At 38.0% G+C, this 23,778-nt stretch overlaps 1 pseudogene; it reads right to left on the minus strand.

Moving 5' to 3' along the window:
• Positions 1 to 332: 332 nt before the first annotated feature.
• LOC113069607 (phosphatase and actin regulator 4B-like) lies at positions 333 to 23,117 on the minus strand (annotated as a pseudogene).
• Between the last annotated feature and the right edge of the window lie 661 nt (positions 23,118 to 23,778).

Genomic DNA, 23,778 nt, shown 5'->3' on the forward strand with positions numbered 1-23,778 from the left:
GGACGGTGACATGATTAAAAACAAAATAGTAAAAGATAATAGATCACAGTTTTTTTTCTGCAAACCAATAGTGAAACATGAAACGCTTACATTCTATCTAAAAAACGGATCCTATCTTCTATTCTTCTCTATGACCTCTCAAACAGTGAGGATCACAAAGTAAGGTGGAATCAGTAACCCTGTCTTGAATAAAGAGGGTCAAAGCCAAAGTTATGAATAATAGAAAGAAAAAAAAAAAACTTGTGCCTTAAAGTTTCTAAATATTTAGAACGTTCCAAAGAGTCAAACTAAGAGAAAAATTACAGCAGCCTATACAAACATACACAAAATACACAATAACATTCAGGCTCAGGCCTTCTCGCAGTACTTCTGTCTGCCCCGCTACGCGCAGTAACTAACACTTACTGTAGTATTACTATATTTATTAGTCACATCATTATTATTACTATTATTTGTAACTTTCAGAGAGTAGAGAGAGGAATATCTGCCATTGGCACAAGTGACATCCTCTAATAAGTCCTTCATCGCCTCTCTGTCTTGGCACATGGGTCCCCTAAAGTCCAGGAGAAATACTGCATCTGTCCCCCAGAGGTCACCCGTCCCACACGATAGTGGGTGGACAACTGAGAAACGGTCTGTTTTGTTTATTCTGATTTGTTTCTGAATGCTCCAGGCGTCCCTGTGCATCTGAAGAAGTACATTCAGAGTAAAAGCAGTCTGAAGGGAGCTCTGACACTCTGAGGCTCCCTCCCCCGAAAAAAAACAGCCATTTCTTCCCAGTATCCACCAGCCTTCAAGTGCTTCATTTTCCAGTTAAAAGATGCAATTAAGGACGATGGAATCTAGAAATAACATAAAACCACATAAAAATGTAAATATGTAGTTTAGATGGTTTGCACAAGAAGTATTTTGTAGTTCTGTGTTTAACAAATGATACACTTTACCTCGTGTAAATTCTGCTTTCCTCATGCACTTCCATCTCAGAGCTTTTAAACTCGTTGAGCTCTTTCCGAATAGCAGCCTAAACAAACCGGTTAACAGATGGTTGATTATGTGTAGAGCAGATATAGATCAATCAGAAAGACATTTTTAAAAAATCAGTGTCGTTTGACATTATAATTTCAAGTAATTAAGTCAAATTTTATATAAAGATCTCTAAATATAGACACAAATGTGTGTGGCTGTGATTTTTTTTTTTTTTTTGGAGATGAACCTTGTCTGCGGGAGTGAGTTTGGTCCATGGCTTGTCAGCACGGCGTCATAGTCCCTGAGCGCATGTGACCTCCACGTACTCGTGGAAACGTAATATTTTTCGAGCCTGTAGTTCGGCAACAGTCGGTCTTTCACTCAACTAAAAAAAAGAAAATGGAAAAAATGTACGTCACAAATACTGACAGACGATTGTTTGCTTGAAATTCCTTGAATCAATATTAGATTAATTCTCTCCTCTTGCTAAAATCAACACTAAAGTATTAGTTCACTTCCAGCATAAAAGTTTCCTGACAATTTATTCCAAGATGCTCATGTCTTTATTTCTTCAGTCGAAAAGAAATTAAAGTTTTTGAGGAAAACATTCCAGGATTTTTCTCCATATAATGAACTTCAATGGGAAGTCAAAATGACAGATTTCTTCTGTAGATAAGATCCCTATTCCTCGGCTGGGATCATGTAGAGCCGTTTGAAGCTGCATTGAAACTGCAATTTGGATCTTCAACCCGTCAACCCACCATTGAAGTCCATTATGTAGATAAAAATCCTGGACTGTTTTCTTCAAAAACCTTAATTTCTTTTCGACTGAAGAAAGAACAACTTGGATGACATGGAGGTGAGTGAATTCTGGAAGTGAACTAATCCTTTCATATTGTATTCCAGGTGAAATGTAATGCAGGCAAACCAAACCTCACCTTTCTGGTGAGTCTGCGCTTGATCTCCCGGACCTCCGCTTGTCTGTCTGCTTCATTTTTGGCTGGAGAGAAATGAGAGATACATCAACACCAATCAGGCTGATTCAAATCCAATTTTATAGGACAATTATGTGGAGTATAATAAACTATAAGCGCATTGAAGTAGAAATATAAATGAGAACAGCAAAGTATTTTGGATCTAATTTCACTTCCTATAGACAAAAATATCACAAAATATAACCCATAGTGTGTCAGTGTCAATCCTTCAGTGAATACTAAGGGAATAAATGAACAGGAATAAATAAGTAACTAATGATACGAGGAAAAAGGGACAGAAGATAACGGAAGCACAAAGATAAATCACAATACAATAACTGGAGTCAGTATAGAGGCAATTTACGCTGGAGAATGTTTCTCTGTTTCAACTCCTCAGCAGAAGGTCTCTGGCTCAATCGCCTACAGACAAAAACAAACCAAAAACACCCCTATTATTAATATATTCTTTAATTACATTTAAATAAATAATACTTAAATATATACATTTAAATTAAAAAATATGTAACTAATTATTTATATACAGCCAGAAAATATATGTACACACACAGCATATATACATATATATACATGTATAAAAAAAATATGTATGTATCCAGATGTCTTGTTTCTAGTTGGTTCTTCTTGCACTGACTATAAACCGATGGCTGATTCATAGCGGTGTTCTTATTCAGTAAATCAGTTATGGGGGTGTGTGTAGCTGAGAGGGCTATTACCGTGTGAGTGCGGTACCCAATCTGTGTGCGGATGGCCTCCCACTGCTCCTTGCTCTGCCACGACAGACCCATGTGCTCTACTTTGGCCTGCCTCTCAGGAGCCTGCCTGTCTGGGGCAGAGGGCCGACTGCTCAACTTCAGCGCCAATGTGTCCTTCCTCTTCACCCTGCTGGCCAGAGCACCTGCAGCGAGCAAACACACATGCGCAACATGTAGTCAGTCAGAAGTTTTGGCTCTCTTTTATATAGACAGATGTCTGAGTATACGATCTTGCTAAAAAATGAACTGTAAAAAATTAACAGACAGCAGAAGGCGCTTTCAGTTTGCCAACACTGGAATAAATGTAACAAATATATTCAAATACAACTTTTCACAGTATTAATGTTGCTACTGTTTTTCTGATCAATAAATGCAGCTTTGTGAACAAAAGAGACTTATATGCAATATAAAGTAAAAAAAGCTGTTAACATACTTGGTGGGCTGTCGTCGTCAATCATCCTCATCTGATTCGTCATCCTTGTATAGCACAGGCCCATCCGAGTCGCTCTCCTCCGGCCGTTGATCTTCCTCGTCTTCCTCCTCCTCGCTGATGTTGTTTCCTTCAGGGATGACGCTGACGCTCAGATCCCCCACCAGGCATCTGCGGCTTCGAGGCTCGAGATCTGGCTGGGACTGAGGGGATGGGAGGTGAACAGGTAGAGGTTCTTCATCATCGTCTTCGTCGTCCTCTTCCTCCTCATCGTCATCAGAATAGTCATCTTCATCCCTGCACAAATAAAAATCTATTTCACACAGGATATATATACATTTAAATGTACTGTTTTTAATGGAGGGTTCAAGCAGCAGCAAGATTATAAAAAGGAAGCGCAGAAAATTTAAGACAATATTTATAGAAGTTAATAAAAAATAAATAAAAGTTAATAAAACGGTTGTTATAAAACTGATGTGATGTGATGTTTTGTCAGAAAAATTTCTGGGGACCATATGGAAAAATATATATGTAGTATATTATTTTCCTTTGAGAGGTTTCAAATAATGGAAAGTGTGTCTCAACATAGGTTTAGTAATATAAGCTGGCTTTGTAATTTTTAATTTTAATTTTTTATAAATAATTGTAACTGTTGCTTAGTAAAGATATTTTTCACATTCAATGCACAGGCTCAATTTATTTTGTCATATTTATATGTATATTCTGCTCCTTACACACACACACACACACACACACAAAATAAAACTACACCTAACAGAGAATTTGGCTTCAGCAGTAAAGTTTGTTGGAATGTAACGTATACAAATTATATTTAATATACATAGATGATCCGTTCACAATAAGAACTATAATATGTATCTACAAACTACAGTGAATTTTCATCTCATACAAACTTTAACACCATTACTAAGTTTTTAAGTGTTTCTTTATTTTCTAAAAGAATGCTCAGCATCAAAACAATATTTGAAATCATTTATTTTAACTTTTGATTGGCAGCTCTATTAATAAGTATAGAAAGTGCCCAGATTTCACTCACAGTTTGAGAGGCTGGATGGTGACTGGCAGTGGGCGGCTGCCCTGGTACTCCGGTGGTGTCTCAAACAGCAGTGAGTGGGCACGCTGGGAGCCATCTGGGTGTGGGAGAGTGGGTCCCGGGCTACTGAGCGCCCTCTGGATCATAATGTGTAAGGGAATGGGGGCTTGACGGGCTGGCGCTTCCTCCGGCGGGCTGGGGGGGTCAAAGTGGACAGGGAGTGGCTGGGGCAGGGGTAGGGGTAGGAGTGTTGGTGGAGGAGATGATGGGTGTGGGCCCGTGGAGGGGAAGGGGGAGTGTGTGTGGGGAGAGGTGGGGATGGTGGAAGAGAGGGCAACTGATAGCCCCCGGGGATGTTGGCCCTCATGTCCTCGGACAGAATGGAGGGAAGGGAGGAAATGGTCAGAGGGGAGTCCTCTGCATTGCGTTTGGTGACAGGCGTGGTTCTTTTTGGGGGCATGGGGGGCGAGGGCTTGGCCGGTACTAGGTTGGTGCCTCCTTGTGCGAGTTCTGCTGTGGTATATAAAAAAAAAACAATTAAAAAAATTGTAAATGTAAGGAACAGTTTCAAACACACTGCGTTGAAAATTTACTGTAATATTACTCAACAGAATTAGAGGAACAGTTCACCTAAAAACTATAATTCTGCCATCATTTACTCATCCTCATTCCATTCCAAAACTGTATGCCTTTCTTCCATGAAAGTCGAAAGGAGGACAAATGAATCTTGTCAATGAATTGAGATCACAAAACCAGTCAAAATAATTTGTTCTCAAGTTCAACTCCCCGACTCATTAATTCAGCTCCCTGGAGCAGTATTGTTATTTTTAGGTGAAACTAAACTATTAAAAATCATTTTCCTTACAAAGCTGAAATAAAACAAATATAAATATTAAATGAAAAGTTTAAACTTAAATGCAATTTTAAAATGTTGCCTTGGGAACTAACAGTATCAGTTGTAAATTAAAGCTAAAATATATAAAAAATTACGACAAGCACATCATTACTATAGAATTTTAACTTAAATATAAAATAAATGATCATTCAAAATAATAATAAACATTATAATATAAAAATCATACTGAAATAATACTGCACAAAAGAACATCAGTGAAAATGGCTTTCCATCTGTTCCATCTTAAAGTTAATGTTTGCTTTTAAAATTCAATTGGACTACATTTATTAAGTGTTCTTGTATCCTTTTTGAAGTTTGAAAACTCAACGTAACTGTATGGTTAAAATCATTCAGCACAGGTTTGGAATGAGACGAAGGAGTGAGTAAATGTCAGAAATTTCATTTTTGAGGAACACTGCGTTTAAAAGTTTTCATATTTCAGATAAGTGATATATTAGTCGAATCAAATGGCTCCCATCCCGACTTTCCAACAACGTCACCAAAGACCAACTTATTCTTATAGAACAATCTAAGCAAGCAAGTTCACTGACAAAAAGCCATGTGTCTGTTAAATCAATGCATTCAGAAGCCCATGTCTCATGACAAAAGACATGGTGCAAGTAATAATGAAGCACAGCAGCCAAACATTCTTTTTGTGAGAAAGCATAAACTAAACATGCTAACTGCACTTTTAAGCATGTTAGGGTTAGCCTAGCTTCCTCTCTACAAATCAAACGCATGAATTTCAGCTCTAAATCGAAGCAACCCACAGGCTTTCAGCATGTGATGAGGTGGATGGATTCAGTCCTTGTTCTCGAATCTCACAGCTGCTTGTGGAGCAACTGTCGCCTGGAGTATCTTGCATGAACAACATATGCTAGCATCTGCTCCAGCAGTGATGGCTAAGATCGCCGCAATTCCACAGGGGGCCTTCTAGCCATTTAAACACCTGTTAATAATGTGCCAACGTGCTTCTTGAAACTCTAATGCCCAAAACATGCAGTTTTGCAATTGAGAATGTGAGTGAGAGTGAAGGAGAAGAGAAGCAGCAGCAAAGGGGGCATGTTAGAGGCTATAGCACACAGCAGCAGATGAAGGACGCAGCTTTGCCGACAGCCCCGGCATCGACGTTTACCTGTGTGCATGCCTCCTGCCCGCCGGCAGAGGTAGACAGGCAGGGACAGGTAGACGTCACGGTCACCCTCACGCTTCCAACAGGACCAGTAGAGAGGGAAATCACTGCCGTCACCTCCATGCAAGGTGGAGGCTGGCGGGGGACAAAAACACACAGTCCCCGGGTATCAGACAACACATATCTTTACAAAGCAGGGACGACTTATTCCTCTAAATGACTGTAAACATCACACCAGTGTGCATGACGTTGACACTATACACACAAGGTTTTTAAGGTCAACGTGAAGTCAAAATTGACCCCATTTGTTTTCCTAATGACATTCCTGGTATTACTGTGAATCATTCATCAGTGCTGGTTACTTTACAGAAAAAATTGTTCCTAATATCTAATCAAAATATTAAATGGAACAACTTTCCTTTTCTGGTGATGTCACTTCGGCCACGTGTGTATCCACTTGTTAAGTCTGGCTTCACGCTTCTCATAAAAGGCTGTTGAGATCATACTCTCAGTAGAAAAAGAGGCTTGGACCCGGCAGTATTCGTCATCATTACTTTAAAAGTGGATTGGATTACATTAACCAATAGCCAAACTGATAGCTACTGGTTTTAGGTATTCACCAACCTTTTAGGCATTTCACACAATTTGTCAAGTTTTAAAATCGATTGTGTTATTTATAAATTTTTTCCTCATTTTAATTTTTAATTGGATATTTTAATTTTACTTGGAAATGTCTCACATTATGAAAGTTAAATAGGTGGCAAATGGAAATTCACGTTGACTTTAAATGCATATGTGAGATAAACAACCAGCTAAAGCGATAGATATGAATACCTAGATTATCCTAAAACCTCAACAGCATCTTTAACACGTTAGGTTGAACTAGCTACCAACTCTCATTAAAGCAACAAAAATGCCACAGCACTATGCAACCAACCATGTTATACACTCACCTAAAGGATTATTAACACCTGTTCAATTCCTCATTAATGCAATTATCAAATCAACCAATCACATGGCAGTTGCTTCAATGCATTTAGGGCCCTGGTCAAGACAATCTCCTGAACTCCAAACTGAACGTCAGCATGGGAAAGAAAAGTGATTTAAGCAATTTTGAGCGTGGCATGGTTGTTGGTGCCAGACGGGCCAGTCCGAGTATTTCACAATCTGCTCAGTTACTGGGATTTTCACACACACCCATTTCTAGGGTTTACAAGGAATGGTGTGAAAAGGAAAAAACATCCAGTTTGCGGCAGTCTTGTGGGTGAAAATGCCTTGTTGATGCTAGAGGTCAGAGGAGAATGGGCCGACTGATTCAAGCTGACAGAAGAGCAACTTTGACTGAATTAACCACTCTTTACAACCGAGGTATGCAGCAGAGCATTTGTGAAGCCACAACACGCACAACCTTGAGGCGGATGGGCTACAACAGCAGAGACCCCACCGGGTACCACTCATCTCTTCTACAAATAGGAAAAAGAGGCTACAATTTGCACAAACTCACAAAAATTGGACAGTTGAAGACTGGAAAAATGTTGCCTGGTCTGATGAGTCTCGATTTCTGTTGAGACATTCTGATGGTATTTCAAATTGGTTTCTCGAACATGACAATGAGTACTGTACTAAAGAAACGGTACTAAAATGGCCTCCACAGTCACCAGATCTCAACCCAATAGAACATCTTTGGGATGTGGTGGAACGGGAGCTTCGTGCCCTGGATGTGCATCCCACAAATCTCCATCAACTGCAAGATGCTATCCTATCAATATGGGCCAACATTTCTAAAAGAATGCTTTTTGCACACTGTTGAATCAATGCCACGTAGAATTAAGGAAGTTCTGAAGGCGAAAGGGGGTCAAACACAGTATTAGTATGGTGTTCATAATAATCCTTTAGGTGAGTGTAGATACTAACACAAATGGTGTCAAGCAAGACCTATGTACAATATCTGCTCTTATAATGCAGCAGAGCTACAGTCTGGTGGCTGCATTTTAACATAAAGATCTGGATCGTTCCAGTGTACCGAGACTCAGCACATGGTTTCTAAGCAGTAAAACAACACACAAATGAGATGTACGGTTGTGAAGTGAACTTCTCATATGATTTAACAAACACGTTTAATGGACAAATTCTCCCAAATGAGAAAGAGTTCCCATGAAATTGGAACAAGCATGCCTTTTGTTTTTTCCGCAATACCTTGGGACAAACGACAAATCCAAGATAATCCAAGCATAAATGAAAACATTGTTTTTAGTAATAACTCAGTTTCTCGCAATCAAAGACTATTATCAAGTTGATCAGCTTAATGGTCAGGGCCCCAAAAGAAAAAAAACTGGCTCGGCAAGAAGAGAACAGCAGAAGTGCATTACATACATGGATAAGATCTTCAGATGTATGCCATGGCACACATGTACACGGTTTTAATGCAGCACTGCATGTCACAATGTCTAAATGCTTAAAAACTATATTAAAAGTAATAATGGTCATAGAATTCTTGTAAAAAATGCTCTAACAAACATATAAGCAGCAGTGTGGTCTGTACGAGACGCTGTAGTGTGTGGCAGTAGGTTTGTTTTGAATATTAGCTAGAATATTAAAAAATCTTTCAAACTATGCTAATACACAGTTACAAACCCAGACAGAAATTTTTAATACTGCAATCTTTATTTAATAAAGGATAGGTTGTCACAGTATCTAACAACTGTGAAATTGAAAGTATCTGAAGAATACTGAAATTCCCATTTTAATTCTAAGCTGTTTTGACTTCCCTCACTGAGCATTTTATTAATTTCCTCATTTGCATCATTTGTTTGCCTAAAACACAAGTGCTTCCACTGTTGGTCAGTTGTTCCTGACTTTTTACAAAAATATTTAATACTTAAAGGCGAGTCATCAGTGGTGATTTGCAGCACAGTATTTTTGTACAGACGTGTCCTTACTATCCATTCCCAAATCTACACCCATGTCTGTGCGTTTAATAGGGAGAATTAATTATGAGAATGTGATCAGTGAGCTCGCATGAGGAAGCGAATGAATTGTGGCTAGTAACTTCACTGTCTTTTATAAGGGGTCATATTATTTATGTTATGACATATTTGAGACCACTCACCCAACATTGCGGGATGGTTGCTGCGGTTGATTGGCTTGGGTGGAGGGATAGGGGGGTGTTTGGTGGGCTGGGCTGGGACGTTGCCCATAGAGGATGGTGCTGAAGAGGTGGTAAGGGGGGCGCTGCTGGAGGCCTGTGTGTTGGCGCCAGCCGAGGACACGTTTCGTAGCGGTTTTCCAGCTGTGCTGACAGCTGAGGAGGAGGAGGAGTTGGAGGAGGAAGAGGAGAAAGCAGATGCAGGGTTGTTGGCAGGAGTGCGGGGCAAGCTGTCAGCACCAGGTTCTGCTGTGGAAGTCATCAGCCATTTTGGTGGCATGACGGACTGCTTGGGGGGCAGAGGTTCCCGCAGTGTGTCCCTCAAACCCTCGGAGTTCGGAATGTATTGACTGCTGTCAGACTCTGTAAGAGAATACATGATATTCAGAAAAACTAATTAAAATGCTTATTCGGTGTTATGTGCCTCATAATAACTCAAGCTGATCAGAAATTAGTGCTGTTTAATACTTCTAAGATAAATTTCACATCAAAAACTCTGATTCAGCGATTCAAGTGTTGCTACTGTAAACTAAAACTAACTAATAACCATATAGTTGTAGTTTATTGAAATAAAGATAGAAAATCAATTATAAATATTAAAAACATTTAAAAAACTGGTCTCATAGCAAGCCGCTTAAATGGTTAATGGTTAAGTTTTTTCTTTTTTTTAAGTGACAATTTAATTTCAGTATGTCAAAAAGAATATTAAGCTAAATACATTTCTTATAAAAACTACATTGCTTTAAACATGAAGCAACATTTGATTAGTGACTGAATAAATTAAATGAAAACTGTATCATCAGTCCTAGTGGAGGGTCAAATCTGTCTCAGAATGTTCACTTTGATGAGGATTGAGGTGACTGTGGTTTATTAATTAGGAAAGAACAGGAGAATTTAGCTTAGCTGAGCTCAGTTCCTAAATAAGAACCTTAGCTGGAGCAGAACCCATGGGAACACAGACACTTGTCTCTCTCTAGTTGGCCCAACAGGAGGTAAGGAAGTGATGGTGGAAGTGTGGAGAACAAAGAACAGGAAGGTGGAAAGGGAACTAGAGAAAAAGATTAGAATTGATGCTACAAACCTCGTCTTGCCCTTGCCTCTTCGACAGACGAGTGGCGAGGAAGCGTTGGCTTCCAGTCCGATTCGGGGCGAGTCCTGCGTCCATCCTCAGAGGGGGCTTTCATTAGCCCAGGCCTCTTGTCCACTTCAGCATGCAGTCTTCCTCCATGTCGGATATCATCCCCTTGCCAGGCCAGATTAGATTTCCAGTCCTCTGTCCCAACAGACCAACCACTTCTCCTGCCATCATCCTGATTGGAGGCCCGGGGACCCAATGCTCCGCGATGATCCCCGTCAGAAGGGGCACGACCTCTGCGGTCATCGGGCTGGGGCAGCCAGACAGGGTTGACTCTAAATTCAGACTCAGAGGGCGAGTGTATCTGCTCTAGCCCAAGACCTCCACCACCTCCCACAGGCAGAGTGTGACCGTTCTTCACATAAGGCGTCTTGTGGCCGTGGGCCTCACCTGATTCTGAAAACAAAGAGGGAACCAAGAAAAAAAAAAAATACAAAAAGCACCATTAAAGAAGCACATATGACTTTTGTGCTAAATTCTGTAATGTTTTCTGAAAACACAACAATATATTTGCGTCAGAAAAAAAAAAAAAGGAAAAAGGAAATACTATTTTTATTTTCTCCTCTGTTGTGTGTCTGAAATCTCATTCATATCATGGTGCATCAAGATGTATCACACCAGGTATGACATCAATAATGCTAAATAACATTGGACTGTATGTCTTAGGACCAGTTTTATTGTGCCAAATGTCAAAATGTTAACATTCATGGGACTTAAGAGCTAAAGGTAAAGTTTCCAATGCAAAAGTAATTTATGACTTCACAACAATTGGAATATACTGCAAAATCCACATGAACCTCTGTTATGATGCTTTTTGGAGTTTCACAGCCACGGGTCACTATTCACTTTAATTGTAAAGAAAAAAAAAAGAGCTCCTTTTGTGTTATATTGTGGAATAATGTCTTAAAAGTTTTGAGTTTTCATTACCTTACTGAAAATATATATAATTAATATTTTTTATTATGTAGTAAAAGTTTTCCACAGGCATAAAAGGCATTTGAAATGCACTGTGAATATTAACAAAAGAACACAGGAAGTGCACGTACAGAAACGACACGCTTCACCTTTTAAATACTGTTTTCAGTGAACAAATATTTATGTTTCTCTGAAAGAAACAGCCTTGCCAAAATTCTAAAGGATTTGCATTTTTATTTCTAACAGAGATCGGGTTTGCAAAATCCTTTCAAATGGGGTCAGAGTCTAACGTAGTTTGCTTCTGAATCTCAATGAGCCTGTAGCTCCGATTAGCTCTGAAGTAAAGGTGGGGTCTCCTCACACATCTCTCAGAGGTAACTCAAATAAATGGGCCTCTAAAGCAGCCAGTTCACAGCGCATGACTTTTTTTAAAAGCTTTTAGCTGCAAGGCACAATTTGCTCCACTTTCTTGTCTTAAGAAAAACTGCATGTCATTTCCTTCCCAAAATATGAAGAGTCAAAAATAGGTATCAAATTGAAAACTGCCTCAAAAACTGCAGATTTCATCTCCGCTCCCCTGACTGCTATCGCATTAACATGGCTGAGAAGATATACAACCTCACTGAGCTGTCTGTCTGTCTCTACCATGGAGAGAGACGATGCACTAAAATTAATGTATAGCACATGTATCAAAAGAGCTGAACTGTGATTCAGCAGTAATGTATGCTGCACATCAGTAAGAAAGGGAGATATTCCTAATTTTTATATTTTCCTTTGAGGCCCCGAGTTTGCTTCTGTTGGTATGTCTAGTATCCACAAAGACCACAAATCACAAGAATGTAAGAAATACAGTGAGACCACTCAAACCCTGACACACTCATGTTCTATGGACTTTTAGAAAATGACTCTCTTAAAACACTGTTTACCGTATTTTTCGGACTATAAGTCGCATCAGTCCAAAAATACGTCATGACGAGGAAAAAAACATATATAAGTCGCACTGGACTAGAAGTCGCATTTATTTAGAACCAAGAGAAAACATTACCGTCTACAGCCGCGAGAGGGCGCTCTATGCTGCTCAGTGTAGACTACAGGAGTACAGAGCATCATAGAGCGCCCTCTTGTGGCTGTAGACAGTAATGTTTTCTCTTGGTTCATTTCTCTCGGTTCATGTCAAATTAAATTTGATAATTAAGTCGCACCTGACTATAAGTCGCAGGACCAGCCAAACTATAAAAAAAGTGTGACTTATAGTCCAGAAAATACGGTATTTACTATCACTAATTTACTGTAATATCTAACAGTGTCCAACTATTAGTCTTAGGGGTGCTCCGATCACAATCGGCCGATCGTTATGCGCATCTCGTCAGTAAAGCCGGTTTTCTAATCAGCGGTTAATTACATCAGGTGCGTGATTTCACATAGAGCAGCTGTTACTAAACAGAGCCGTTGTTAATAGAGAATATGCGCAAATCCACTTTATTTTCAGCGTTTTTTGGCGCATCTTCTCACTTAACAACGGCTCTGTGTAGTAACAGCTGCTCTATGTGAAATCACGCACCTGATGGAATTAACCGCTGATTAGAAAACCGGCTTTACTGACGAGATGCGCATTAACGATCGGCCGATCGTGATCGGAGCACCCCTAATTAGTCAGTTACTAGGGATGCACGATAATATCGGCACAACATCGGTATCGGCCGATAAAAGCTTAAAATGACCATTATCGGTATCGGCCGATATGAATATTTCTGCCGATGAGCCAAACCGATATTCTCCAAGTGAAATAATTGACCTGTTTTTCAGATGTGAATGTCTGTCTACATTTGTAAAATAATAAATTTATGGTAGAATCAGTACAGAAGAGATACATGGATTTCTCTTCAGTAAAATTAAAGTTTAAATATATCAGTATATATTTGTAAATATATCAGTATAAATTTGTATATATATCGATATCGGTATCGGCATCGGCCAAAATTATTTAGAAAATATCGGCATATCGAATATCGGCCAAAATCCAATATCATGCATACAGTTTTAATGTAAATAAAAGACAAAAATATTATGGGCAACATTATTTTTTTTTTTTTTAAACAACATAACAACTGATGGACAGGCATGTGTAAAAATTTACATAATTCAATAAATATTCAATTGGTTTATTATTATTTCACTGCAAATTTGTTAGTTCGTAAAGTTCATTAAAACTTATTAATAAAGTGTCCAAAGTTAAATCCATAGTTGTTGTTTAAATGTACGCACACACAAAAACAGTTTTTATTTAAAGCTAGTTATAAATTCTTTAACCCAACCCTAACCCTAATAGAAAACTTTCTGCATTTTGTATAATATAAAAAAAACAACAACAACAACAACACTATTTACTTTGTCGTCTAGAAATGGTATAAAAAACAAAGACATCACCAAACAGAGGTTGTGCCAGGTTTTGCTTCAGGGAACAAACTTCTTGGTACAAAATATGGTTAAGAAATCCTGAGGTGCACGCGCGCACACACACACACACACACACACACACACACACTTCTCTCTCCTACCATTGTCAGGAAGCTCCTTGAGCACCCCCTGCTCGATCAGTTCCTGTCTTGGCCTCCTCATCGACATCTTTCTTTCCAAAACTGTAGGGAGAACAAAAAACACTATATAAAAGAGAAACTCACAGTGGCACATTTTTATCTACACCTTCATTGTTATTAAAGCCATAATGAAAACATTCAGTGTTCATGGAGTTAACAGACATTAAAAGACATCAATAATAAACCAATATAAGGACAACTGTTTTTATTTTTGTATGTTAAACATTTTAAGGACTGCGTTGGGTTGGTATTTGATTTGAAGTCTTCAAGTAAAACCAGTTATGACTACTGGGTAAAGTGATTTTTAAATCATCTCATTATTGTTTAAAACATCTGAGAAAACATTAATATCAGCAAAGGAAAAAAAACATTAACAAACATTAGGGTGTGATTTTAAGGGGAAAAAAAAGTCAAGGAAAGGAAAGCTATTTTCCAACACAAACATGGAGAAAAGAACAAAGGACCTTCTGAAGTTTCCTTAAACTTCTCGCTGCTTTTCTTCTTCCTCCACTTCCAGGGTCTGAAGATCTTACCCAGGGTAGAGAACTTGCCCTTGCGTTTGGGAGGAGGGGTGCTGTCCCCTGCCGTGCCCCCCTCGCTCCCTGTGCTGCTGTGCTGCTGGTCACCTTCATCATCTGGAGAAAAGACAGAAAAGTAGGCCTTGGGTCAGATGGTTTACGTAACTCAAACTTAGTGTTTACATAAGCATGTTTTATATAGCGTGCCACATCAGGATGAATTATAATATTGTGTAAGATCAAACACGCATGACAAACATACTGTCCCCCTTATATGCAGCGCTGTCCTTAGCACTGTCTTGGATCCAAACACGCCCTCATGCACAAAATACTTGATACCACAACCCTTCTCCAACCTCAATATCAAAACATACTAAACTGCTGAGCCTCCTTACAGGCACTATTGTTTTAGACCCCAACGCAGAGTGTTTTCTGGCGACTCTCGTGAGAAGACGAGCGGATCCCCATTGCAGACCGCAATCACATCTCAGCATGGTGAGCTGCTTCCCCACACATACAGCACTGTTAACCCTCTGGAGTCTAAGGGTTTTTTTGGGGCCTAGAGAAGTTTTGTCATGTCCTGACATTTGTCCTTTTTTCAGTTTCTTATACACATCTAAATGGCTAAAGTCTAACCTCACTGTAATCAACACATACTGGGCTATAATAATATGTGAGCAGCATGTGTGTACATTATTATTTTTGAGAAAAAAAAAAATTCTGCGTGGTTAGTGAAAAAATAAAAATGTTAAAACACTTTGAATAAGGCCATCAAACACAGACTTACTTTTTTTTTTGTTAATCCTACTTCAGCCGCTACGGGTGATCACACCAATAACTTGTGATTTTTACAAGAATATCAGAATCATGCAATGAGCAAGTCTGCGTTTATAGGACACTTAATAATATCACATCAGTTTGTGCTTTTAGAATTGCCGAATCTGCTAAGGTGGTTCCATCACATCTGCAGCGGAGACCTGAACCAGGAAGTTGGTCACCAGATAACACGGTAACCAGTTAAACCGTAACACCGGAGAGCACCAGACAGTAGGTTTTCCTCGGAGGTGCTTGTGTATCACAGTTGTGCTGCCGTGGTACACCATAAACGTTTTTGCAAAAGGAACAAAGGACTATTTTATTTGGCCTTTGTTTAAAGTATTCCCATACTTTTGATAACCGCGGCCTCTGTTTTTGTGATAGAATGCAACTTTCTCCATTCCCAGGAGCATAAGCCCCCATTACGTGAGATGTAAACAATGTGACGCATCGACACGTCGTTCAATTTTAATGTTCTTGAATGATATCCACCGTTTAGGCACCAGTACTCTTTTAAAAGTATCGATATGGCACCGGTATCGTAAAAAAAGCAAATTGATACCCAACCCTACTAATACGGTGTTCCCCATTACTACATTTTAGTGTGTGAATGCATCAGCCTACCTGGACTCCAGCTGCCATGGCAACTTGTTTGAAAGCAGCAAGCCATACAAGTGTCTACTTCCTTTCCTGTTTGGCGTCTCCAAATCAAGAGGTGAAAATGCTGAAATAGGAGTATGAATGGAAAAGCGATAGTCCTGTAGCACAATAAGATCTAAAACATACCATATATCCAACAGTTCAGATGGAAGACCGAGTCAGGGAGTGTCACAACTCCAAAAGTTTCTTGAGTACACAAGTGTAAAAGCCAGAATGTCTCACAAAGGGAAACACCTGAAAAGAGTTGCTCCTGTAGACAGCTGCGAAACACCAGCAGTCTACCACAAATCCATGATCAGATCCTAAAAGCACAGTCGATGAGGGGTCCCAGCCTTTGGAAAGACAATCAGTGAATGACGCACATCCACTGAGTTTGGTGAGAAAACAGACAAATGTGTTACGCAGATACCATCCAGCTGCATTAAAATTGAGCGTGAGCAGCCTGAGTCTAAATATCAGCCCTTAATGGATCAGACATCACTAACAGCGGTGAGACTAGTAGGAAACAAATCTGGATGACAGGGCTCCAAATGATAGGCCGTAGCGCTAAAGATGTCACTTAGAGTACCGAGAGTGAGGTGTTTAAAGAACGAAAGGCTGTGCATTTATGGCAGGGAGAGATTCAGATTGCCTTGGAAAACAGAGGGGGGCGAGGCCTGGGAAACAGAGGGAGGAAATGGCACTCCACCCTGATCCTGACTCAAGGGGTGAGGGGGGTGGCGGCATGGGGTGGAAGAGAAGAGAACTGAAATGACCCCCTCCCATAGTCCACCGCAGCGTGAAATGGAAAGACCTACAATGGCAGATAAAACAAACTCAATAAACATCAATAAACATTTGTCGAGTCCAGGCTAAACAGATGTGCTTTTATTTCTGATTTGATAACTTTATTTTATCAGACAATGGATACTAACAGACTGCCGAGATGATCATATATGGATGTTTTCTTACGGTATTGCATTGGTACTTCATGGCATTGCAAAATTTAGGGGATGTTAATTCTAAAAAAATAATACAAATTGACAGTCTTACGCACACGAAGGCTGCATTTTTTTTTTATTTTGGGCAAAAATGCAGTAAAAACAGTTATATTGTGAAATTTTAGTGCATTTCAAAATAACTGTTTCCCTTTTAATACATTTTAAAATTTGTGCTGTTAAATGATTAATCGCATCACATAATTGTGTGTGTACAGTATATATATACATACACACACACACACACACACACACACACACACACGCATGTATACTGTATATTTAAGAACAAATTTATATATACATTATTCATACTCTTTTATACACTCACCGGCCACTTTATTATGAACACCTGTTCAATTGCTTGGTAAAAAAAATTGCTAATCAGCCAATCACATGGCAGCAACTCAATGCATGAAGACGACTTGCTGAAGTTCAAACTGAGCATCAGAGTGGGAAGAAAGGGGATTTAAGTGATTTTAACATTTGGAATAGTTATTGGTGCCAGACGGGCTGGTCTGAGTATATCAAAAAATGCTGATCTACTGGGATTTTCACGCACAACCATCATGTCAACTCTAGGGTTTACAGAGAATATCCGAAAAAGAGAAAATATGGATTAAAAATGAATTAAAATAAACGTGTAAAATAAACATACTTATACTTTAGATGACAAAGTACTTTCACAAATAGATAAATATTTAATAAAAAAATATAATTAAAAAGGAAGTAAAAACTGTAACCAACAGGGCACTCAGTACTATGGGAAGTTTGTGTGCACTGGGAATATATTTTTCAAATAAAGCCAGGGTAACACTTATTTTACATACAGCACACAGAGAAAATGACATGAATATGGCAGTGTTTGAAATGATTAGAAATCAGGAGTTTAAAGTTAAAAGCATTCAATTAACACAGACCGACCGTCACACAGAAAACATGCTTGATACAAATGCACACTTCACAAGATCTCACAGCTGGATTCGACTAAGTTTGCAAGGTTTGTGAAATTAAATGGTCATTAGCCATTCAAAGATTTGCTTAAATTAAATAAATGCATATTTGCCTAATCCTGACGGCAAATGAGAAAGTATAATAATGTTTGCCTTTCTATTATTATTAGCAATCTTTATAATACTTTTTTTATACATGAATTCCTTTGTTTAAACATTCTGATTATTAGATAGATTTCTATCCATATTAGACAGAACTGTTTACAACGACGGCCAACAAGAGGGAAAATGTGTGTGCCTTTCTCAGCTCTGTCAAAATAAAAGTCCCGCCTCGAACACATCGACCAAGCAGAAAAACTTAACGGCCGACGCCAATATCTGAAAAATGCCAAATATAATCTCAGACTGGTTTCTTGAACATGACAATGAGTTCACTTTACTCAAAAGGACTCCACAGTCACCAGATCTCAATCCAATAGAGCAGCTTTGTATATTGTATTTGTATATATATTTTTAATTATATATAAATATATAAAATACATGCATGCTTGCTTGTGTAATTATGTATGCATAATAAATATACACAGTACACTACACACTCATATGATGTAAACAAAAACTTATATCAATCAAACAATTTATCGTTTGACAGCACTATTTAAAATATCATTTATTCCTGCGATGGCAAAGCTGAATTTTCAGAAGCCTTTGTTTTTAATCTTCCGTGTCACATGATCTTTTAGAAATCATTTAATATGCTGATTAGATAAAAATATTTCTTGAGCATCAATGTTGTGCTGCTTAATATATTGTGGAAACAATTTTTTTTTTTTTTTTTTAGGAATCATTTCATAAAGTAGGCCCAACACCGAAAAAAAGACAACACAAAATAGAGACAATCATTAATTTCTGAAAAAAAAGTATTTTCTAAAAACCTTTAGATAAACTTTATGGAGAGAAATGTGTGGTATATGTATCATTTCATGAGGTAGCTGCCGATACCCAGCCCATAACACTCCAAATAAAGCTAGAGCTGGACAAAACCAGTTCTTCCCACAGAAAGATGCCAGTACTTTCAAAAGATATTTAACTGTTTCTCAAAGGATGTGGCATTGACTGCTTTTTCCACTACAACGAGTTCAGCTTACCCTCTATTGACCCAGTGATTTGAAGGACCTCTCAACTACATTACCTAACCAGACTGAAATAATCAAGCACTTAAGCAGAACAGCAAGAACTCAAAGCCATTTTATACAGCCTGATACATCACATACACTAAAACACAATCCAATTGTCTTCCAAAGAGTGTCTCACACTGTTTTTGCAAAGTCCCCTGCATTCTGTTGCCCACCACGAAGCATTTTTTAACACATCTTATGTTAAACTGGTCCTTATGACTGATTAGTTGACTTGTTGGTAAGGTAACCCTGCAAATAGTAAAACATTGTACATTTGTACATTCAACTCCAGAGCCAGAGGCTTGAGGTGTACATGCTAAGCAGATGAGAGGAGTGTGTAGGCAGTTGTGTTGTCGGAAATAAGGCCGGCATTCAGCCTGGAGCAGCTCGTTTCATTATGTAACAGTCTGTCTCCACAGGGAGAAACCAAGAAGAGTCAATCACTGCCCTGCAACTACACACCACCCCCTTATGCATTGCTATATATGCACAAATAACTACAGTCTCTCATTCTAGATAGTCTTGTTGAACTATTTAACGTATAGCTCTTAAAACAGAGTTTCAAAAAAAAAAAAATACTTATGAAAAATTCATCAAATCAATGGGTCAATGAGCTGCCTGAACAACTTTGACTTATCAGCTATAAGAGAATCAGATGTTTCTCTTAAGGGGCTTTTACATAAGATGTATTCTTGCAGTCACATGCAGAGCAAACTGATTCAAAAACAAACACAGCTCAACAAATTAACAGATTGAGAGAACTTGAAAAAGCATATAAAAAAAAAACTTAAAACTTGGACGAAATGCTCAAAATACCACTTAAGACAATACAATGGCAAGAAGAAAACTAAATGTATATGACTGTGGTGTAGTGTATGGTAGTACATTATGGGCATAAATAGATATGCCCTGAATTTTTCAAGGTTTTACTGTGCAAACAGCTAATCTGTCGATTTTACTGTTCGACAGCTAATAAATAAAACATATATAAATAAATAAATAATTTTAAATGTATTCAGGTGTTATATATATATATATATATATATATATATATATATATATATGTGTGTATGTGTGCGTGTGTGTACACATTTAAATATTATACTGTTAAAATAAAATATAAATTAATTGTAATTAAACACCTAAGATATACATTTTCAAAAAGTTTTTACTGTGCAAACTGTCAGTTATAAATATAAATTATAATATTTGTTATGTTATGAATATTTATTTATGTTTTTAGTTTTTATGTTTAGTTTTTATATTTATGTTGTTAGTTTTCCAGTGGCTCAAGTGGTAGAGCATTGCATTAGCAGTGCAAGGTTGTGGGATCGATTCCCGGTAACACAGTAGGTAAAAAAAATATTAGCCTGAATGCACTAAGTCGCTTTGGATAAAATGCATAAATGTAATATTTAATTTCAATTTAATTATATAATTGGAATATTGCAAATATTACTTAATTATTAGATAAACTTAAATACATTTAACATCGGATATAATAATAATCATCATCAAAAATTGTAATTTAAATGTATTAATTAAAACTATATTGTATGGTTGTAGGGCATTATTGTTCCCCATTTGTTTCTGAGGTTAAGCTCCAATTGAGCATGTTGTAGGGATAAAAAGTTTCAGATGCTTCCAGCAAACTGACATTTTGCCACATAGAGAAACCACTGGAAACAAGTACAATGTCGGCAGAGGCAACAGTGAGCGGAGTCCACTGAGAAAACAAAGATGCCTGTATTGTGACATGAAACCTAGCCGTGCTGTTTGGCTGAAGAACAGTAAAGACTTGATAGCTTCCTCTGTGCAGTAACTGAATGTCAGCTGCGCTTTGTCTCCTTGCTTGTCGTCACTATCGGTGGTGTCTCACACCCTGCACTGGGGGAAACATTACAAAGACCATCAGGATTCAGACTTCAGGCTGTTCTCCACGAACAGAGAAAGTGTCAACCTGAAGAACCAATGTAAATAAAGATACATGGCATTTTGAGACTAGCTCAACTTCTATATAAACTAGTGACCAGAAACAAAAACAGAGGAAAAGTTTGGGTTTCAACCATGTTTTCAAAGTCAGTGTTGATATTTTGTGTAATAAGGATGCTTTGCCTCATAAATTACATACAGTAAACACTTCAAAAGCAAATTTCATATTAAAAAAAAGAACAATATAGGATTTCTATCTTTTGACTTGTGTTTATCTACTACACAGAGAAGAACAAAGAATTACCACCAGATGACAGTCAGCTCAGTTAATAATCACAGCCGCCAAAAAGATACAGTTCCTGTGACTTCACACGCAATGTGAAGTCATGCGAGTTCAGGAAAGACAGAATGCTGAAGAATGTGTGCACAGATACACAAAGACCGCCGCCGCTCTCCCGCTCGTCGTTTCCTTCCACTCACAGCTGAGACCCACTGCTGAATCATAACCAGTTTCCTGCTGTGCTGAAGTCAAGCTGAGGTAATGCTTGCTGAAATTAACACTTCTAAAACCTAGTGAGCCGCCTCACTGCTTACTGCCTACACTGGCATCTGCTTTCAGACTGAGAGAGTTTCTTAACTGCCTTGGAACCTCAGAACTTCAAGTTTGCCATTAGCATGTTGTCAAGTTAATGAGCATAAAAGACTTCAAAAACACAAAGGAGCACTGAGCCTAAACTTTGAACAGTACTAATATATATATATATATATATATATATATATATATATATATATATATATATATATATATATATATATATATATATATATATATATATATATATATATAAATCAACAGTTTTGTAAACTGAATATAAATTTGTAAACAAATTAATAAATTTGATGTCACATTTTGTCATTTGGAAGCTTTACAGCCTTAATTCTCATTTCACTTTCATTACATTTAACAGAGTGGCTAGAATATTTAGGAATATTTATTGACTTTTCCATCAACAACATATTTTCACTGTCATGATTTTACCTTTTTAATCTTATATCTACTTCACAAACCTCAAAGAACACATTATACTGGTGTTTACCATTAGCATGTTGTTAAGATAAGTGTAAGATTTTAATGAGCATAAATATCCACCTTATTTTAACCAAGAGAGAGTACAGCACTTCTGGTGTCAGTCACTTTCATTTATTTTAGTTTCACAAAAGCACTCTGTTATGCTGCCTCATATTACTACCACTTTACTGGCCATTATATTATTTTAAATATACTATTGTGATCATTATCACATTAGTTTGTAGTGAAAATAGTTTAACCGTTTACTGCACTTTGTTATACTTCTAGATTTTTACCCATACAAGCTAATAAATTGGAATAAATTAGGGTAGTAGTACAAACAACACATAAATAATAAAATAAAATATTTTAATACCATTAATAACCTAAAATATAATAAATAAAATTACACAAATTTAAATACTAATTTTATAAAATAAAATAAATTTCTCAGTGCTTTGAAAGTCACCTTGGATTTTTTTTTTCATCTTGGAGTTCATTGCAGTGCATTTTGGGATTGCATTGTCCAAAAAGGACAGCCTATATGGAACATTGCAGCATGATTAGTCTTTTGGAACTACCTTAAAGTTAAAATACTATGTCCATAGGCTTTTTTTGACTCACCCAAGTGTGTGCAGGAGTTTTGAGGTGCAGTCTCTAAAGGGAACGTCTGTCCCATGCTCCGGCCCCAAAGGGCCTCTGTTTGCAGCTTCTGCTCAGGTGCACCCCAGTGGCGGCAATTCAGTTTCCCCAAAATCGTCTGCTTTTCCTTTCAGCTTCAAAGGATCTCTTTTCTGTCACCAAGCGTTGATCTCATGCTTCTTTCCTCCTTCAAAGCCAATGTTCCCAAACTCCTCTCTTCCTCTTCTTTGAGTGGTTCTCATACCAACTGCACTTCTTTTTTCCTCCACTCCTCCTTCTGCAACTGTCTCCACCCCCCTCTCCCTCTCTCACATGGGACCCTCCCTCCATACCACTTTCTCTCCCTCCACTTTATAAATGAGCTTGCAAAGCAGACCAACATAGACACCGACGGATGCCTATCATTCCTTAAAGCAGAGGTCAAAGTGGAAAGTGAGTGTGAGTGCGCGCATGCACATGACTTTTAATGAAAAGCAAAGAAAAAAGAAAATGCTTCAAGGGAAGCTCTGCCAACGAAGGGAGAGATGGTATCAGCCAGGCAGACATTTGACTTTGTGGTTATAAACCAAGAGGGACTGGTCACCAAAAAAAATCCAAAAACAGGTCATAATGTTCTCTGAAATTAAAAAGAACATTGATAACCTTCGAATATAATGTGCTCTTTGAGGTTTGTGAAGATGACAGAAGATAAAACAGACAAATATAGCTGATGGTTTTTAACCTAAAAGAAGTTAACCTTCAAAATTAAATTCTATCATTTTTTCCTTACAGTCACAAAATCATGTCACCTTTATTTATATAGCGCTTTAAACAAAATACATTGCGTCAAAGCAACTGAACAACATTCATTTGGAAAACAAGTGGCTCAATAATGCAAAATGATAGTTAAAGGCAGTTCATCATCTCTTTCATCTCTTCGTTCAGTTTAAATAGTGTCTGTGCATTCATTTGCAATCAAGTCAATGATAACATGTCCACTTAAATCTTCTATGCAACACATATGGGGAATATCATGGC

This window comes from Carassius auratus, unplaced genomic scaffold (genome assembly GCF_003368295.1).
Source record: "Carassius auratus strain Wakin unplaced genomic scaffold, ASM336829v1 scaf_tig00001800, whole genome shotgun sequence".
Taxonomy (NCBI): domain Eukaryota; kingdom Metazoa; phylum Chordata; class Actinopteri; order Cypriniformes; family Cyprinidae; genus Carassius; species Carassius auratus.